The sequence below is a fragment of the Dipteris shenzhenensis genome, chromosome 1 (assembly GCF_047967505.1).
Source record: "Dipteris shenzhenensis isolate YYH24624 ecotype China chromosome 1, Dip_SZ_1.0, whole genome shotgun sequence".
Taxonomy (NCBI): domain Eukaryota; kingdom Viridiplantae; phylum Streptophyta; class Polypodiopsida; order Gleicheniales; family Dipteridaceae; genus Dipteris; species Dipteris shenzhenensis.
The window spans coordinates 58,079,801-58,097,572 of record NC_141596.1 but is presented as its reverse complement, the minus strand read 5'-3'; the positions used below and the strand labels follow the sequence as shown (position 1 = coordinate 58,097,572).

At 45.2% G+C, this 17,772-nt stretch overlaps 1 protein-coding gene across 2 annotated transcripts in view; it reads right to left on the bottom strand.

The window, feature by feature from the left end:
- The window catches only part of CLP2 (CLP protease proteolytic subunit 2), a 91,785-nt gene that overhangs the window by 58,798 nt on the left and 15,215 nt on the right, over window positions 1–17,772 (bottom strand). The gene's annotated exons all lie outside the window — the stretch shown is intronic.

The window sequence follows — 17,772 nt, the reverse complement described above, 5'->3', positions numbered from 1 at the left end:
GCATGGTTATCACCAAGAAAGACAACTCCCTTCTGCCCTCCTGCATATCTGACAAACAGATCTCTGTAGGATGTCACATGAAAGGAAGCACCTGAATCTATAATCCAGGAAAACATATCTGATCCATCACCAGCATGAAGTGTATGAGCCTCCAGTGAAGAGGTGAAACATATCTCATGTCCACTGTCACTGTCACTAACATAAGTAACATTCAGCTCTTCTTTTTCTTTGCCCTTAGACTTGCCTTGAGCCTTGCCTTCTTTGGCTCTTTGGTCATTCTTCTTTTGAAAACACTTTTTCTCAATATGTCCCTTCTTGCCACAATAGTTGCATACAAGATCACTCTTAGAGCGGGACTTGCTCCTCTCTCTTTCTTTGTCTTTACCACGTGTTTTGGACCTGCTGCGTGCATTCAAAGCATTTGACTTCCCAATAGCATTGTTCTTTCTGTTCATCTCTTCCTGTAGAAGAGCACTCTCCACATCTGCAAATACCAGAATGGTTTTTGAGTTGCTGGTAGAAGTCCTGAATGTGTCCCATGACTCAGGTAGAGAACATAGGATGAGTGTAGCTTTCAGCTCATCATCGAGCTTCAACCCCTGGTTGATCACCTGGCTGAATATGCTGTTAAACTCAATAATATGAGTGGACATAGCTGTCCCCTCCTTCATTTGAAGACCAACAAGCTTTTTTAGCCAGTAAGCTTTTCCCGTGGCACTTTTCTTGGCATAAGTATCCTCAAGACGTTGCCACATCTCCCACGCAGTAGGTTCATCCCTGATGCCTACAACCAGTGAATCAATAACTGTAAGCATAATGGTCGACCTGGCCAAGCCGTCCATCTTCTCCCACTGCTCATCAGTAATGTTGGAGGGCTTAACACCCTTCTCCTTTATAGGTTTGTACTGGTCCTTCTGCATCAACACATTGTAGCATTGTGTCCTCCATATGTCGTAATTTTTAGCTCCTTCGAGCTTCTTTATCTGAAACAAGGACGACACATCACTGCCGGAACTCATGGTAAAGAGAATAGAGTTTGACTCCCTGTAGTCGTGCAATTAAGCACTAGTTACTCCAAGAAAATTCCCCCCGCAGCGGAAGTACGATCAGAAAATGAACTGGGTACTGTTTCAGTGGCATAAAACCAACTGAAAGTCTTTCTCCCACTTGCTGCAGAAACAGTACAGCAATCTGTTCCTGTCTTTTTGCTGGCGAAAGTGCGGTACAGCTCCTTCAAAATGCTCCAGAAAAATCCCAGAACTATTTTCTGAAAAAATAGCAGTACTTTTTTGACCTTTTTGACAGTGAAATCTGGTCAAACTTGCTGGTTGACAGTCCCGGACTGTCAAAAAAACAGTGAATCTCAGATTGTGGATGAAGATCTCTGATTTTAGACCTCCATATGCTCCAGAAACTTCCCCCCAACTGAATTCACAGTTTGGAAGTGAGATTGCTTAAAAGCCCTTTGAAAGCATGAAGAAAATCAGAGATTTGACCCCAATTAAAAGATTGACCTTTGACCAAAAAAAAAAAAAACTGTAAGTCAAATTTGCACTTTCAAAGCATAGTAGTGCTTTACGAGATAGCCTGATGCATGTAGAGTGCTCCCACTTGACAGATTTCTGGTCAGGCTACAAAAGCCCCAAATTTGACTAAAGTCAAACTTGGTCAAAATCGACTAAATCTGTACCAAATGTGGATGTACTTGCAGCAACAAACTAAAGCATTTGTCCCAAGCATAATAGCATCAAAAGCCCCTTGAATTTGCTGCACATTCCGTGCATTAACACAGTAAATGGCATCAACTGCTACTGCTCACAAGGCATGTGCGGGTACACACTGACAAAAGCATAAACCTCTGCCCAAGTGTCAAGCATACACACTTCTAGCACAGAAACTTTGGTAAGCTGCTCTGCAAATCCACAAGAACCTTCACAGCATAATCACCCTCTTCGGGCTGTCCCAGCATCAATTCCCAGACACAAAAGGCCTGCACACAACCCGGAGCTGTTACTGGAAGCCCAACTCAGTCACACAGCTCTCACAGGCTGTCACTAATGCCAAATCCCTGAAGTTCTGGTCTGCGCAGATGCAGCCCTTGGCTGCGATGTGCAGCCACGCCCTACGTCCTGCAGCTTTGGCTCTGGTCGACCTGTTGGTCGTCGTTCGCACGCTGTGACTTGCAGATGCGCCGCAGCTACGCCGCTCCAGCTACGTTGTCCAGCTACACAGCCCGCGCTCCCACCTTGCAGCAGCCCTTGGCTGCGTAGTGCAAAGTCGTGCACTGGCTACGCCACACGCGCTCTTTCTTGCAGCAGCCCTTGGCTGCGACGTGCAGCCACGTGTTGGCTGTCGCGATCCGTCTTGCAGCCACTTCCTGGCAACGATGCCCGCGATCCGTCTTGCAGCCACGTCCTGGCAACGATGCCCGCGATCCGTCCGTACGGCTGTACGGACGGTGTACGGCCGTACGGACTTGTCCGTACGGTAGGGGTAGGCTAGGGAGAGAGGGAGAGAGCCCGCAAGGCTCTGATACCAGTTGACGGAGAGTGTGAGGGAGAGATAGAGTAGGGAGTAGAGAGACACACTCACAGTAGTCACACACCAGTAGGTGGGGATAAAAGATTGAGTGGTACCTCCCCAAGTACACACAAGTATATATATATGGATAAGACTAGGGTCACTAAGTACCTAAGTACAATGTGTACTTAGTGTACTTAGTAGTACTAGATTAATACTGTTACAAGGGTGGCCAGTGCCTTTACCCCAACAAGTTCATGGTCCAGGTTATCTGGAAATATTCATTGGTTGCAGACCTTGCCAAAGGAAGGACGGGTTGAAACAAACCCTCAGAGCATGGTGCCTGGAAGACTCCAGGTTGTTCACTCATTATGAGGGGGACGACTGGAAGATCGTGACGGCTGGGTTGCTCAAGTTCAGAGGCGGGAATGTGACTGAAGGAGGTGGTACCAGGTGGTGCTACCAGAGATGGACCTGTGTACCAGGATGGTGTGCGGAAGCAGAACCGGACCTGGTGGAGCAGGAGCCACTAGATGAAAAGCCAGGAAAAGATTTCGACACCAAAAGGTTCCAGAGGACTACGACCAGGGAGTTACTGGAGCATCTTCATCGACGTGTTGGCATTGGGCTGAGATGTGTCGGTGAGAGGGGGTGTTGGAAAGGTCACCTCCCCATCTGTAAGCCCCCATATGAGGAGAGCATGGGGGAGGGAGACCTAGGGCAGAACCCAACAGAAAAAGAGAGAAAGGGGCTGCCACATAGACAGCATCATGGCTGTCATGTGGGCAGCACATCTAGGACTGTTATGTGCAGGACAGATGGACAGAAAAGTGCGGAAGCATGGCTGGGACAGATTGCGATGGATCTAGACAAGAGGCGCATTGTCTGCAGTAGATTTTGGGGGGGGGGGGCTGGACCCTGTATTTATAGGGCATCTGCCCTTGAAAGGTGGGCCAAGGGCCCTTGTAATGAGTGCCCCAAAAGGGCAGCCCACAGTCCCATAAATGGGGAACTGTGGGGTCGGTTTTTTGTACAGACTGAGTCGGTTTTTGTACAGACTGAGTCGGTTTTTTGGTACAGGCCCTGGGGCCTATATAAAGAGGCCATTCAGGCCTTATTTGGACATCACTTGCAGCAGCAGATCCAGAGCAGAAAGGAGCAGCAGGTAGCCACCCTCTGGACCTACATTCAGGAGGATAGAGAGGTGCTAGCAGGGCTGCAGACTTAGCCAGGAAGCTGCCCACCTAGGCTGGTTCCCAGACAGCAAGGTGGAGAGGATCATCCTAGACGGAAAGTTTACTTACGTTCGAGGTGGAGCACGCGGACTCTAGTCTAGAGATAGCCAGCAGATAGGAGGAGGACTTTGTGGTAAGATCAGAGGACCACACCATTGGTGGGACTCTGGATCTGTCTCTCTTGTATTGTGTCCATAGTTGTGGACGGAAATATATTATTTGGTGGTTTCTCTATCTAGTTTGGTTCATTGTCTATTGATGAGTCTGCACACCTATTGAATGCACATAAGTAAAGAAGTTTGTGATTCCACACCCACACCGCACACTGTGTGAGCTCCTGGACATTATTTCCGCTGCGTGTACCCTCTGTTGGGTATTTTCTAACATTTAAAGCAATAGCTTAGCCATTTAGAGTCTGTCAAAGTAGTCTTACAAGCCGCTGCAATAAATCTTGGCCTTTTTGGAATTTTGTGAAACTTCCAAGCAGCACAAAGAAAAGGGATACTTGGATTGCAAACAAACCCTGAAGACTTACAAAAACCCTGGTGTTTTGAGAATACTGTTAGAAACATGGTGAAGGGGGGGGGGGGAGAGAGAGAGAGAGAGAGAGAGAGAGAGAGAGAGTTAGGGTGTGAGGAAATGATGCTCAAATGAAGACATGAAGAAGGCTTTCATTCATTCATCAAGTGTAACAAGACAAGTGAAGTACAAGCCTTATGTAAGCTACTCACTCACACACTAGCACCTAGTGCATATGGGATAAGTCCCATGATGACACGTGGCACTCACACAAGACTCACTCACATAGACTAATACTAGATTATCTAGTACTTCACACTAATACATCACATCACCACACTCTTTGACTATGATATCTCCAACACCCCCCTTCAGAGCAAAGAGGTGTGAGACCCAACACGCATGAGTAGACCGACCCCCCCTCCACCGCAATACTGCAAAGAGCAAGTCCAACTATCCAACACCTCCCGTGTGATAGTGACTTCTTCGTCAGCTTGCGACCGGCAAGGGCAAACCATCACTCGTCATCCCCCCTTACTCTGAACTGGGTGGTCAATACCATCAACCAGAGTAAAACACAATACAATCATTTTTGGGGGACAACCCAAGGAAGAGGACCTCTTATTGACTCTTCAAACATTCATTTTAGAGGAACTACTCAAGGCAGAGAACCTTTAACTCAAACATAGAAATATTTGCATTCATTTTATGCATATTAAGGGCAGAGAACCCATGATCCCGAAGTAGGTACCACACAAGAGTGTGCACATCTTGATGCGAAGAGGTATGTAGGTGAAGAACCAGGCTAGGATGCCCTCGAATGGTGTGTCGATGAAGTCCATAGGAGCAGCTACCAAGGGACATCATATCATGACTCTCGATGTGCCGATCGGAGAGTGACCGAATGCGAAGAAGAGCCTCAGAGGCTCCAAAATGTAAACCCTGATCAAAACGCAGCAAGAGGGTGTCCGGAAAGACAAACCCTAATAAAAAAGCAGTGCAACGGATAGGCGGTGGCTGTAAATGCTCTAAAATACACACAGCAGGGCCCAAAGTCCAAAGGCGGTTGCTGTAGGTGCTCCAGAGGCAAAGGCGGGTCTCGAAATCTGCAAAGCGGCTCAGCAAGGCACTCCAAAGTGCTGCAGCAGGTCACCACAGTAAAAGTCGGCTGGTATATGTATGCTGGAGCACTGGAAATAGCTTGGAAGTGACTCTGTTGAAGGAAAATATGCAGCAGCAGCTCCAAAACCCTGATTTTGGTGATGGAGAGCTCCAAACCGTCCTTGGGGAACCACACATGCAGGCGCCTCTTGCAGGAAGTGCTGACCAGCTAGCTTACAGGGCGCCAAAGCTGCCTAGAGCAACTCGAGGACAGCTCCTAGACAGTCTGGGTAGAGACGGCAGGCTATGGAGGGGAAAACAGAAGCAAATGGCTGAAAAAGGAGGTGGAATAGAGGCAGCTGAGCAGGCAGGAAAAGGCGAGGCAGAGGCGGCTTATGGAGAGGCTCTAAACAGCTGCAAACAGCAGGGAATGGAGGCAAAACAGGGCGAAATGAAGCAGGGCTGAAGCGGCTGCAGGCTGCAGGAAGAAGGGCTGAAGCAGAAATAGGGTTAGGGCAAGGGTGACATGGCAGCAGCTATGGAAGGTGGCTCTGATACCATGTTAGAAACATGGATGGAGAGAGAGAGAGTTAGGGTGTGAGGAAATGATGCTCAAATGAAGACATGAAGAAGGCTTTCATTCATTCATCAAGTGTAACAACACCAGACTCACTCACATAGACTAGTACTAGATCATCTAGTACTTCACACTAACACATCACATTCTTTGACTATGATATCTCCGACAAATAGATCCTTTAAGAAACTAAGGCAGGGGCGCAAGGTTTGGCAAACGAGTTCACTTCTCTCAAAAGACATTCGAAGCAAAACTTCTTGCAAATAAAAACAAAGTTATTGGAACATTTGTCCATATAAGATACGACAAATTTCCTACGGAATCTTCGAAGAAGAGTTTCATCGTTTTTTTTTCCTTCCAAATTAAAATCTCTTTGGAAGAAAATGTGTAAAGTTCTCATCAAAAACAAGTCACAAGGTCGAGCAACCTTGTAAAAATCCTTGGCATTATTAAAATGGCCCTCTATATGCTCAATAGGAAAGCAACGAAACCTGATTTTGCCATTTTTGTCCTACATAAAGCATATTCCTACTATGTATATTATAGATAACATAAATTACTTGTGTGGTATGAATAGGACTAATAGAAACGAAAGTCTTAAGATGCTTGTTTCTAAGACACCTTAGTTTATTAAGAATTCTTATGTTATTATTTGTATAATGAGTGCTAATAAATAAGGCCTTAAAGTTAGACCATTTAATGTTACCTGCCCCAGAATCATGAAGATTATTCATGTTTGACCTAGCTTAAAAGTCAAACCTTTCTCGATATATGTTTCTTCCAACTTTTGGTTTTGATTTACTGAGCTAGGCCTAACTAAATCACCTGCCAAAGAGACAAGACCATCACTAGCATTTCCAATGTTGTTCGGTGAGGTCAGGCGATCCAACATTGGGGTACTTGCTTGCATTTTCCCATCCCAAGGCAGTTTCTCCCTTACTGTAACCCTTGGCTCTAGCAGGAGCGAGACTAGTATTTAGGGGGGGGGGGGGGGGGCTTGCTTACGCAGTGGTTACTCGTCCCAAGGTAACTCCTCCCTTACTACTACACGGTACATCACAGGAGCCAAGCGACGTCCCAGGACCGATTTTGCATTCATTTCTTTCTAATTGCTTGTCATTCTTGCTTTTGAACTACATCTTTGAAACACAATGGCTAATCTATTTTGCAACTTAGTTGTCATAAGAGCATAACCAATGCTTTCTAATCAAATGCTCAATCTTTGACTTGTATCCAATAATGGTTCATAAGATGTCATACCTTGTGCTACATCTGCTAATAGTCTATTCAACAAATAGTTGCCTGTGTTTATGACTTCTACCAATAGTGACTTAGCAAATGCTTTTTATTAGACACACTTTTTGTTACTCCTTTCTGCTAAACCATTTTGATGCGATGTATATGTTCTGATTGCATTTTCTCTCCAAAAAGCCAAGGACAACAAGAATTGTCCACATGACAGGAGGGATCCCGTAGAGACTATGGGATCTGCTGCTGAAGAGGCTATTGCGACTGTTTCTGCTGGAGCTGCGTGAGCTCCTGGAACTGCTATGGGCTGTCTGCCACTGCTGCATTGACGGGGGCTGCTGGAGATGCTATTTAGCCTGCTTCTAGACGTGCGGTGGTTCTGTTGTTGCTACTGGGGCTTTTGCTGTCCTGAAGATGCTGGACTGAAGGGGGAATGCCCTTTATATAAAAATAGGTCTTCTAGAGGGCTGACTCCCTGCAGGATGCCACAGACTGACCTCACTGGTGCTGCAGGCTGCCGACCAGTTGGCATGGCACCCGACTCCTGTTTGTAGGGTTCCCACGAGTCCCAACCTGATATGTGATAGTTAGGTACCTGCTGTACTTACTCCACCTGCTGTGCATCCATGTGGCAGCTCTGTACAGGCTGCCATACTGTAGTGCATCCTGTGCTGCTGATGTCAGCTGCCATACAGGCTGATGTCATCCTATCCTTGTGCTGCAACCTACTGACTGACATGCTTCTGTGGGCTGCAGGGATGCAGAACTACCACGTAGGAAGCCATGCCATGGCCTGCAGAGACCCATGACAGGAAAGGACCGATATGTCACCTTCCACAGTCTCCAAGAGATGAGGAGCCTCTTGACCTTGATCTTCTACAAGGGGTAGTGAGGTTCATCAAGTTTGCCCTCCCTAAGGTTTGGAATGGGAGGTATTTGGTTCCTGCTCTTCTGCTTGCTTAACACAAAGAAACACAAGGCTGGAAACTTGCTGAGAAAAAAAACAGCCAACTGAGATATGTGCTTCAAATGGCCTGTTTTGCTGCATTCTCCTGGACTTCCAATTAGATCTCAAGGGGTTTGCTGCCCGTCTGATACGCATCTACTTCACCAAGTAGGCCTCCTTGAACTCAAGGTCCCCCTCCGCTCAATACTCAACCATGAAATCAGCCGCTTCAAAGTAAGGAGACATGAACTGTAGGTGGACAGATCTGTCATCTTCTTCAAACATCAAAGAGCCCACTTGGCTTTGATACCATGTGAGAGATTTCACCATGAATGCACATCAGCAGAAGGAACCTTTACCCAACAATAGTTCAGACATGAGAGAGAAAGTAAGAAAGAGAAAAGTTTATTAAAGCCTTCGAAAGACCAAAGGGTCTATGAGACTAAGGATCCAAACATAACGAGAAAAAACATGAGGATCCAAACATAACGAGAAAAAACATGATATGGGTGGAGCCACTAAGCGGGCATCCGCACCCAAGACAAACACGAATACAAATACTAAACATCTGAACCCATGGGAAGAACTATATATTTGCAGTGTGGCATCATTGTGGGGTCCTCTATATGTTGTCTGAGAAACCAGGTCCACTGGGCAACTGAGAATGGATCTCAGTACACAAAGAATCCGGAGGCACCGCTGAGGGATAAAACCCATGAGAGAGCGCTGATGTCAATCAACGTGCGTGGTCAGCTGTGGTCTCCTTGTAGTACCTCATCAGACACGCTTCAAACACAGCTGTCTGAAGTGTCTTGAAGATAAGATACATAAGACATGTCATTAAGTTATAATAATAAATATCTAATTAAAATCAATCTTTATGTCTATCTATGTGTGTGTGTGTGTGTGTGTGTGTGTGTGTGTGTGTATGTGAATTAAGGGTTTTTTTCAGGATATGATATATTCTATTCAGGATCAGAACAATTCTCTGGGCTGTGCATTTTAGCCAGACATGATCTGCAACCCTTGATAGCATATAATGATCTAGGTGGACGATGGATGATTATTCAATGTATGATCAATGGAGAGATTTTTGAAATAGGATCTTTGTATGCCTCTCAAAATTCAGCTTCCAGAGCTCAAATGTGGAACTCCATAAAGCAATATCCTTGGTCCTCTAATGCTCTACTTTGTGGTGATTTCAACAATTCTCCTCACTGGAAGGACAATACCACGCATAAATCACATATGCTGCCCTCTGAAATCCAGCAATGGGAACACATGACATCATCACTTCGATTTGCAGATTTATGGACAGCAACTCATCCTTCAGTGATGGGATTTACATATCATCATAATGCTTTCACAGATTATTGGGCCAGGCTTGATAGATTTTATCTCATTCATGCTCAGCAATATGATGAATATACATGTCAGATGTGGACTGATTATTCACAACAACTATCTGATCACACTCCACTTTGGCTCACCCTTTCTTTTGGTATGCCTCTGGATGACTTGCAGCTCTCCTCAGTCAGAAATTTACAGGTTAATCAATTCTATCTTTCTCTTGAAATATTTCAGCATATGATCAGACTGGCTTGCAGGCCATTGCTATCCCATGCTCAGGAGGATCTGGAATTTGCTTGGATCTCTTTCATAAATCGTATTCAAAATGTCATCAAGGAATATGGAAGATGGTACTTGGCAGAAACCAGACAGCATATCCAGTGGGCAAAATCATACAAGCAGTATCTTGTACAGATTAGTCATCAAAGATCTCTATCTGATTCTGAACAGCATCATTTATTATCTTGTGCTTCCTCTATAATTGATGCCAATGACAAACGCAAGCTGTCTAAATGGCAGATTAGGGCCAGAGTTAAACCCATGCTAGATAAGGGCTGTTCCTCTAAATCTTTTTTCCGGAACTTACATGCACATAGGCAAAGCCAATCTATCATGAGGGTAAGGAAATCAGATGGTCTCTGGACCCAATCTCTCTCTCAGCTTGAAAAACAATGTCTGGATCACTTTCAGCTCCTTTATTCTCAGCCTTCTTCTTCTGCACCTCAGGTTGCATTGGCTCGTAACAGATTTACTGAGCTTGTTTCTCCCATTGTCTCCTCGCAAAAAGCCTCAATGCTGGAAATGTCTTTTTCAGATGATGAACTGGAGGAAGCCCTTAAGCATTTGGGTAAACATAAATCCCCTGGCTGGGATGGTCTGACGGTTGAATTTTTCGAAGCCTTTTGGCCAGAAATGAAGGGTCCAATTCTGCAGTTTATTAATGCAGCATGGCAGCACCAACATCTTCTCTCAGCTTGGAAGCATGGTCTAGTGAGGCTTGTGCCCAAAAAGATTCTTTGTGAGACTATGGATGACTGGAGACCAATTACTTTGATGCCGGTGATATACAAACTGATTGCCAAAATGTTAGTACATCGGATAAAGGATATCCTTCATGATGGACTTCATCCCAGGCAATATGGTCATGCAGGTGGATGTGGCAAAGGCGTTTGATACAGTACAGTGGGATTATGTCTCTCAAATCATGCAAAAACTTGGTTTTGGGCCAAAGCTATCTAATGTCATATATTGGCTTTATTCAAATTCTACTGCACAATGCTTTATAGGGAAACATTTGTCTGAGTCTTGGACTCTCGAACGTTCGGTTCGACAAGGATGTCCTCTCAGTGCCTTGCTTTATGCCATCGCTTCACATCCATTGCTTCTTTATATGGATCACATGGTTGATACTGGACAGCTAGAGGGGCTTCAGATTTCTGGTTCACGACCCTTCATAGCGCAGGCCTATGCAGACGATTCATTCTTCATGCTAAAGAACAGTCCATTGGAGATTCGCCTATTGATGGATACCCTTTCAGATTTTAGGTTGGCAGCTGGTCTTAAAATTAATTTTCAGAAATCAAAACTCATGCCTCTCAAGCTTTGTGATTGGCATGCTATTCTGTGGCCAGGCAAGATTATTCAACCGGAAAATATAGTTAGACATTTGGGGTATCCTATTGGCTGGAAAATCAGTAATAAGCAACAAATGTTATGGGTGTTCAACAAAATTCAGGACAAATTACAATATTGGAAGATTTCCACATGGCCTCTGCATGTACGGCTTCGAATTGTCCAATCTATTGTTCTAGCTTATGTCCAGTTCTACCTTCCTCTATTACATTGGTCATCTCGAGATCTCTCATCCTTTATGTCTCAAGCCATGGAGATTTTTTGGAAAACCAAGCTTCATAAAAAAGCTTTACGGTTGCTCAAAATGGACTTGCTTTGCTCACCCAGAATGCATGGTGGTTTGAATATAATAAACATCAAATATCATGTGTTGGCAAGAAAGATCACTATGCTCAAAACATTCTTTCAACAAGAGCAGCCTTGGTCTATTATGCTAGCAATTTTGTGTGGTCAGATGCGCACACAAGCTTATGGATATTGGATAGTAGATCCATCGGAAGTAGTACTTGGAAAATTTCAAGGTAAAATCCCTGCTTGTCCATTTTCTAATTCCTTGATTCAGGATTGGAAGCAAGTACTCTCTCACATCAAATGGTCTCCTCATCCTGCTTCTCTAGCATCATCACTCAGATTGGAGAGTATTCATTGGAGTGCTGTGTTTTCCTCTCCCCTTGCTGTTCAACAACCCATCAGAGCTTACAATCTTATGAAAATGGGTATTTGGTTCATTGATGATGTTGTAGATATGCAAGGAAATCTTCTCCTTTTTCCAGCAGCATGTAGACAATACAACCTGGCAATGCATCATAGACCTATTTGGAAAGCTATTGCTGATCTCCTACTTCCTCTGGTTCCGATTCCGACATTGAATGGCAGTGACAGGCTGCAAGATTGGCACCTCAGTCTTCAAGTTCAAGCATTTCTTCTAAGCCTTTGCAGTCATTGACATCTATACAGGCTTATAGATTAATTTTACCTCCTCCTTGGATTGCCCATTATGCTAATTCTTTATGGCATCTGAACAAATCATCAGCCTGGTGGAAAGGAAGATTGCAAATGATATGGAAGTTGAAAATGCCATTGAAGCAAAGACTATTCTTATGGAGATGTATTGTTGGTATTCTCCCAGTGGGAGTGAAATTGGCTAAACGACGAATAGCTTCACCTCTCTATCCAAGATGTCACCTTGCATCGGAGAGTATTCCGCATCTATAGTGGTTTTGTTCATATTCCAGAGACCTTCTAGATAGAATCTCCTATTTTTTATCTCTCAGATTTCCAGCACACAGATTCTACAGGTTTTTTTGGATGTATGGCAAACTATCAGCTTCTTTGTCACAGTATTCTCTCTTCTTCCACTGGATCAGATACTAGGCCTTATGGACCCTCTGGCTGCAGCGCATCCAAGCATATCTGAATTCTCCTCTTCAGCATCCTTATGAGTTTTTCAGAGCCTCATTAAGGCAGTCTTTATATGATGCCTTACATGAGGAAGATTTGGATGTTTCTTGTATTCAACTTTTCTTTTACTGTTTCTGATGGATAGGGCTGTAGCTCTATTTTGAGCACGGCCTGGATGTAAATGAATGTTTTATTATATAAGTATCTTGGTTTTACAAAAAAAAAAAAGTATGTGAATTAAATATTTATTATTATAACTAAAATGACATGTCTTACATATCTTATCTTTAAGACATAGCTAGTGTCAAGTATATAGCTTTGGACCTTGGTTACAGCTTGCTAGCATAGCTAGCTGCTAGATTCTAGAAACTCAAAATTGCAATTTCCAAGTGCAAAGTCACATTTCCAAAGTTTCGCGCATTTAAGTTTTTTACAAATATAAAGCGTGTTTAAAGGTAAGACACGTCTCTGTCTTATCATAAGACACTCGAATCTCAACAACCATGTTCCTGATCCAAATGAACCAAGAGGCTAGAGAGGGGTCGGAATCCATCTTTAAGAAGGAGAAGAGACACAGTAGATCCTGAATGTACACAGCCCAAACAGGCTGAAAACTAAACCCGACCACACGTACAATATCTGGAAACCACGCTCTCCTCTACTAGATTTCAATAGCGTTCCTTGCACAAATCAAGAAACTAGAGGTCAAGAAGCAATGGCACCACACGACCACTCTTGATGTCCTCTTCATCTCTTCATGTGATAAAGAGATGAAGAGTCACTTGTGCTTATGATAGAGTGGATGCACAATGGCCCAAGCTTGGGCTAGGCTAGGGCAACCAGCCCTAGATCTAGCCCAATCAGCGGACGACCAGCCGACCCTGCTGCCAACTAACACATGGCTAATGCCACATCATGTGCTGACTGTTGCCATGTAGCTATTTGCCATGTGGATGCGCTTTTACATGTGGCTGCTGCCACACCACCTGCTGCAGTCGTTCTTTGGCTGTTCTGTCACACAAACAGGTCAAAATAAATGCCATGTGGCCCATGTGTCGTATCACCATCTCAGGTGAAGAGTATGAGGCTGTGTGCCTCGTCGTCTTCCCTATGGACAGCAAGATGCTATCTTGTACAGCAAAGAACAGTCCCAACATGTAGTCCCCCTCCAACATGGAATGGGAGTCTGCATCCGCATCTCTTCTTCACCTGTGCTAACATGCTCGTGGCTTCTCCTCATACAGGGAGCAACTAAGCTAGTGCCCTGCGCATATACAAGCTAGGATAAATATGCTACTGCAGTGGAACATCAAAATAGATAAAAGAAAGAGTGAACATGCACTATTGCCTCAAGGGTCCTACCACCACCTATATCTAGGACCTGTCCAGTATAAAGTTGGTTTCTACATCAGGTCATGGGGTATTGTCATAACTAACAGTGAAAGTACCTATGCAAGAGCCTATGTGGAAGATTTGTTTCAGCTCCTTTTAGGGTGGAGCAATGCAACACGCTGGAGAATGCGTCGCAGCAGTAGCACCGACAGCAACAGCTGCAATACAGTTTCAGATAGCAGTCCTCCAAGCCAGGGCTGGTAGGAAGGTCATCTCAAGTGGTGGCTTCTCCCCCTTGCCTCTACCAGAATGGACACACAGGTCCTAAACCTGCAACAGCAGATCGACGACCTTAAAGAGGAAAACCAGCGGCTCAAAAGAAACATGGCAGAGCTACCAAAAAGCTTCTCGACCTTGGAGAATCAAGTCAACAAACAGCTCAGCTCTGATTCAATGAGAGAAGCAATACGTCAATGTGTGAATAAAGCCCATCCCATTGTTATCTCTAAGCTTGATACTCTGATCTCTCATGAGGTCAGCACCATGCCAGAGAAACAAGGCAATTTAGCAATCAAAGAGGACAAAGAAAGAGAGGCTAATGCTTTGTAGAGAGGATTGGTATCAAGCTCAAGCAACGTTCGATGAAAGATATGAACAAATAAAGACAGCAACAAGCATTGAGTGGCCAAGGACGACATGATTAGAATCAAGCTAGATGGTATTCATGCAATACTCACTCTTGCAACAAGAGCTACTAGAGTACATATTCTCAGACAAACCAACAAATTTGAAAGGTACAAGAGTATGGATACCAGCAGAACTCGCTCAATCCCAATTTAGACCAAAAGCCACTCAGTTAGTGAATGTGAGGGCAGCTAGAAGGGAGGGTAAGTTACCATGAAGGCAATGCTCTCATCAGGGAGTTCAAATCGGAACCTAAAGACTCTCAGTCTATAATGTGAGTACGCTTTTGGAGTCCACTCTTCAGTATTTTCTATCCAAATTTTTTAGTTTCATAGACCTACAGACTATGATACATTTTCTCTCTCTCCCAAGGTCATCGAGAATAATTGATTCTGGAGAATAACTATCCGTGCAACATTTTTGGTTTCGTACAGATCCTTTAAGACCTTCCAAGCCTCATTTGCGGTCTCTGCCCCTCCCAAGGTCATGTTGAAAAATTGATTCTGGAGAGTAGCTTTCCGTGCAACATTGTAGGTCTCGTACAGATCCTTTAAGATCTTCCAAGCCTTAAATTGAATGTGCAGAAGTATTGAATCTGCATTCATTCCAACACTGCATCAGCACTGTGACCATCCAATCTTTGACATCATCTGGATCTACCTTCATCAGCACATTGCCCGTCGCATAGGTCCTCAGGCTTGACCTTGACATCCTCAGTAATCTGCCATAGTTCCCTCGCCACCAAGTGACTCCGTAGCTTGATCTTCCAGATCAGGTAATTATTCCCATCCAGCGTCCCCTTCTACCCAAAATAGGGAATAGGCAAAGCAGTCGCCATGAGTACTCCTGTGGATACAGTAGGTGTCAGCCATATCCTGTAACCTGTTGTGCATCCTCTGAGTGCCTCGTTACCCCAGGCTCTACTAGGTCTCTCTCTGGTACTCTGAGGGGGTCAAATCGGAAGTCAAGCAGCTGTCTGTCAACGTTGCACTGTACCAACACCTGAAACAAAAATATGATGAGGTCTGGCACCAACACGAGCTATGTTAGCTGAACCCTCTGCAGTAAAACCCCTCCTGGATCACCATGTGCCTCTCATAGACTTCAGTAGCTTGCTCTATGGTGAGCTCTCCCTGATGCTCCCTCCTGAACTCACATGCACTCTCCTACACAGTGTAGCTGTGTACACTCTGTAGAGCCCAATACTGGCTGAACCTTGACTGAACTACTAACTGTAACCACTATGTGGCCTTTTATAGGGAGGGCTAGATAGCCCTCTATGTGGCCCATCAGACCGGTCAGCCTACCAACCCAGCAACAGGTCAACCCAACCGGCAACAGAGTGCCAAAGTGGCAGGTCTGTATAGCCACAGACCAGGGTCTGGTCTGCCACCCAGTCTGTAACTAACCCAACCGTCCGCCACATCTGCCAATGTGCTGCTCAAATCCTCTGGCCTATCAGAGGCCTTCTGCTGATGCCTTCTGCTGGTTGCATGCCAGCCCATTTGCACACTGCATGAGCCTGTACCAGAGCCTATGTACACCTGCACAGCAGCAGCTCTGCAACAGTCTTAAAGGGTTGCCCACCTGGCAGCCTGTCCGGTGACCACGTGGCAGCCTCCCTCACTCCTACCTGTGCACATGTGGCACAGATTACACCCAGCAACTTGTAGATGTCGACCCCCATTGATCTCCTCATTTGGGGGCTCACAAGTCGGGAATTGTCCCTATACTTCCAACATACAAATGAATGCTGCTTATCATGGCCGTGCTCATGGCAATGACAATAGAAACCCTCCTTGTCATATGACTCTGCTTCTCCTTTGCAATGAGGAAACCCCCATTTGTACTATTTGCATATGTTATCCTATCTGGAACGCTCCTGTAGGCATGGAGTCCCCTTTGCCTAAAATCTCCTAGCAATTTTTGTTAGGGAGTCCTTTGGGCCCTTGGCCCCTACTCATGAGCTTAAATTTCTAAGAGAGCTCATAAGCAATGGCATGTATCTTCAGCCTAATGCTTTCCACATACCCCTGAGAATAGTAACGGAGATCATGCAAAAACTTGCCAATCCGGTCCCCATCTGGTACCTATAAATGTATAGCCAATTAGTGAAAGCTATTTGCATAGTGGTTGACCGACTCCGTTGCCCTTTGCATAAGCACAAAGAACCAGGCAAGAAGGCGGTCCATGTACTGTGGTGGCAAAAAACTCGTTCAGATGTCCTAGATGGACTCCTCCCAATCATAGTTCGCTACGTCTAACTCTACATTGTAATTCTATTTGTGCCACTTGTGCTACTAAGTGGCGGCTGCAATGAAGGAGAAGGAGCGAATTTGGGAAGGCCAAAGATGGCAGAAAAGGGGGAGAGGATAGCGAAGAAAAGGAGGGGAGAGAGAGAGAGAGAGAGAGAGAGAGAGAGAGAGAGAGAGAGAGAGAGAGCAAGAAAGAAAGAAAGAAATTTTATTAGAGTCTTCGGAAGACCGATGGGTCTATGAGACTGAAAGAAAACCTGATACAAATCACAGTAAGGATGGAGCTACTGAAACGAGCATCATCACCCACACTGTTGCATCCGTACGTGTACGGCCGTTTTTTCCGTACCGCTGTACGTACGGACGTCCATACGGATTTCCATACGTGACTTTTTTTGGGGTGAAAAAATCGGGATGCGTACCTTAAGGCTTATATTGTTGCTTGGCTGCTATGTTCGAATCCGGATTCCGTACGACATCCTTGCGAAGGCTTCCGAACTGTTCGCCGTCGACCGACTCTCTGCTTGCAGGCTGCACACCAACCATTGCTGCCTCGGCCCTCAAGAGCCTATTTAGGCTGACGTTTGAACTTTGAACTTTGCCCTCTATTTAGGCAGGCTGCAGCCCTTTGCCCTCTTCTTCAGCACCTTGCTGCGCTCTTCTTCAGTCCCGACTCCCGAGTCCCCTCAGCCCGTCACTCTTCTTCAGTTTGCCCTCTTCTTCAGCACCTTGCTGCCCTCTATTTAGACAGCCCTTTGCCCTCTTCTACTTGCTTTGGAGGTGAGTGGTCACCGTACAATTGCAGCCCGCAGCTTGCCTCTACGTTCTACCTGCTCCAAGTGTCAAGGTAAATGCAATGGCTGCTTTTTTTTCCTGTTTTGCAGCAAGTGCTCTCTCTTTAGTTGATGCCATCTAACAGGGCAGCCTGCAAGGACTTCAAGCCCTCTTTGGAAATTGTTCCTTTGCCCAATG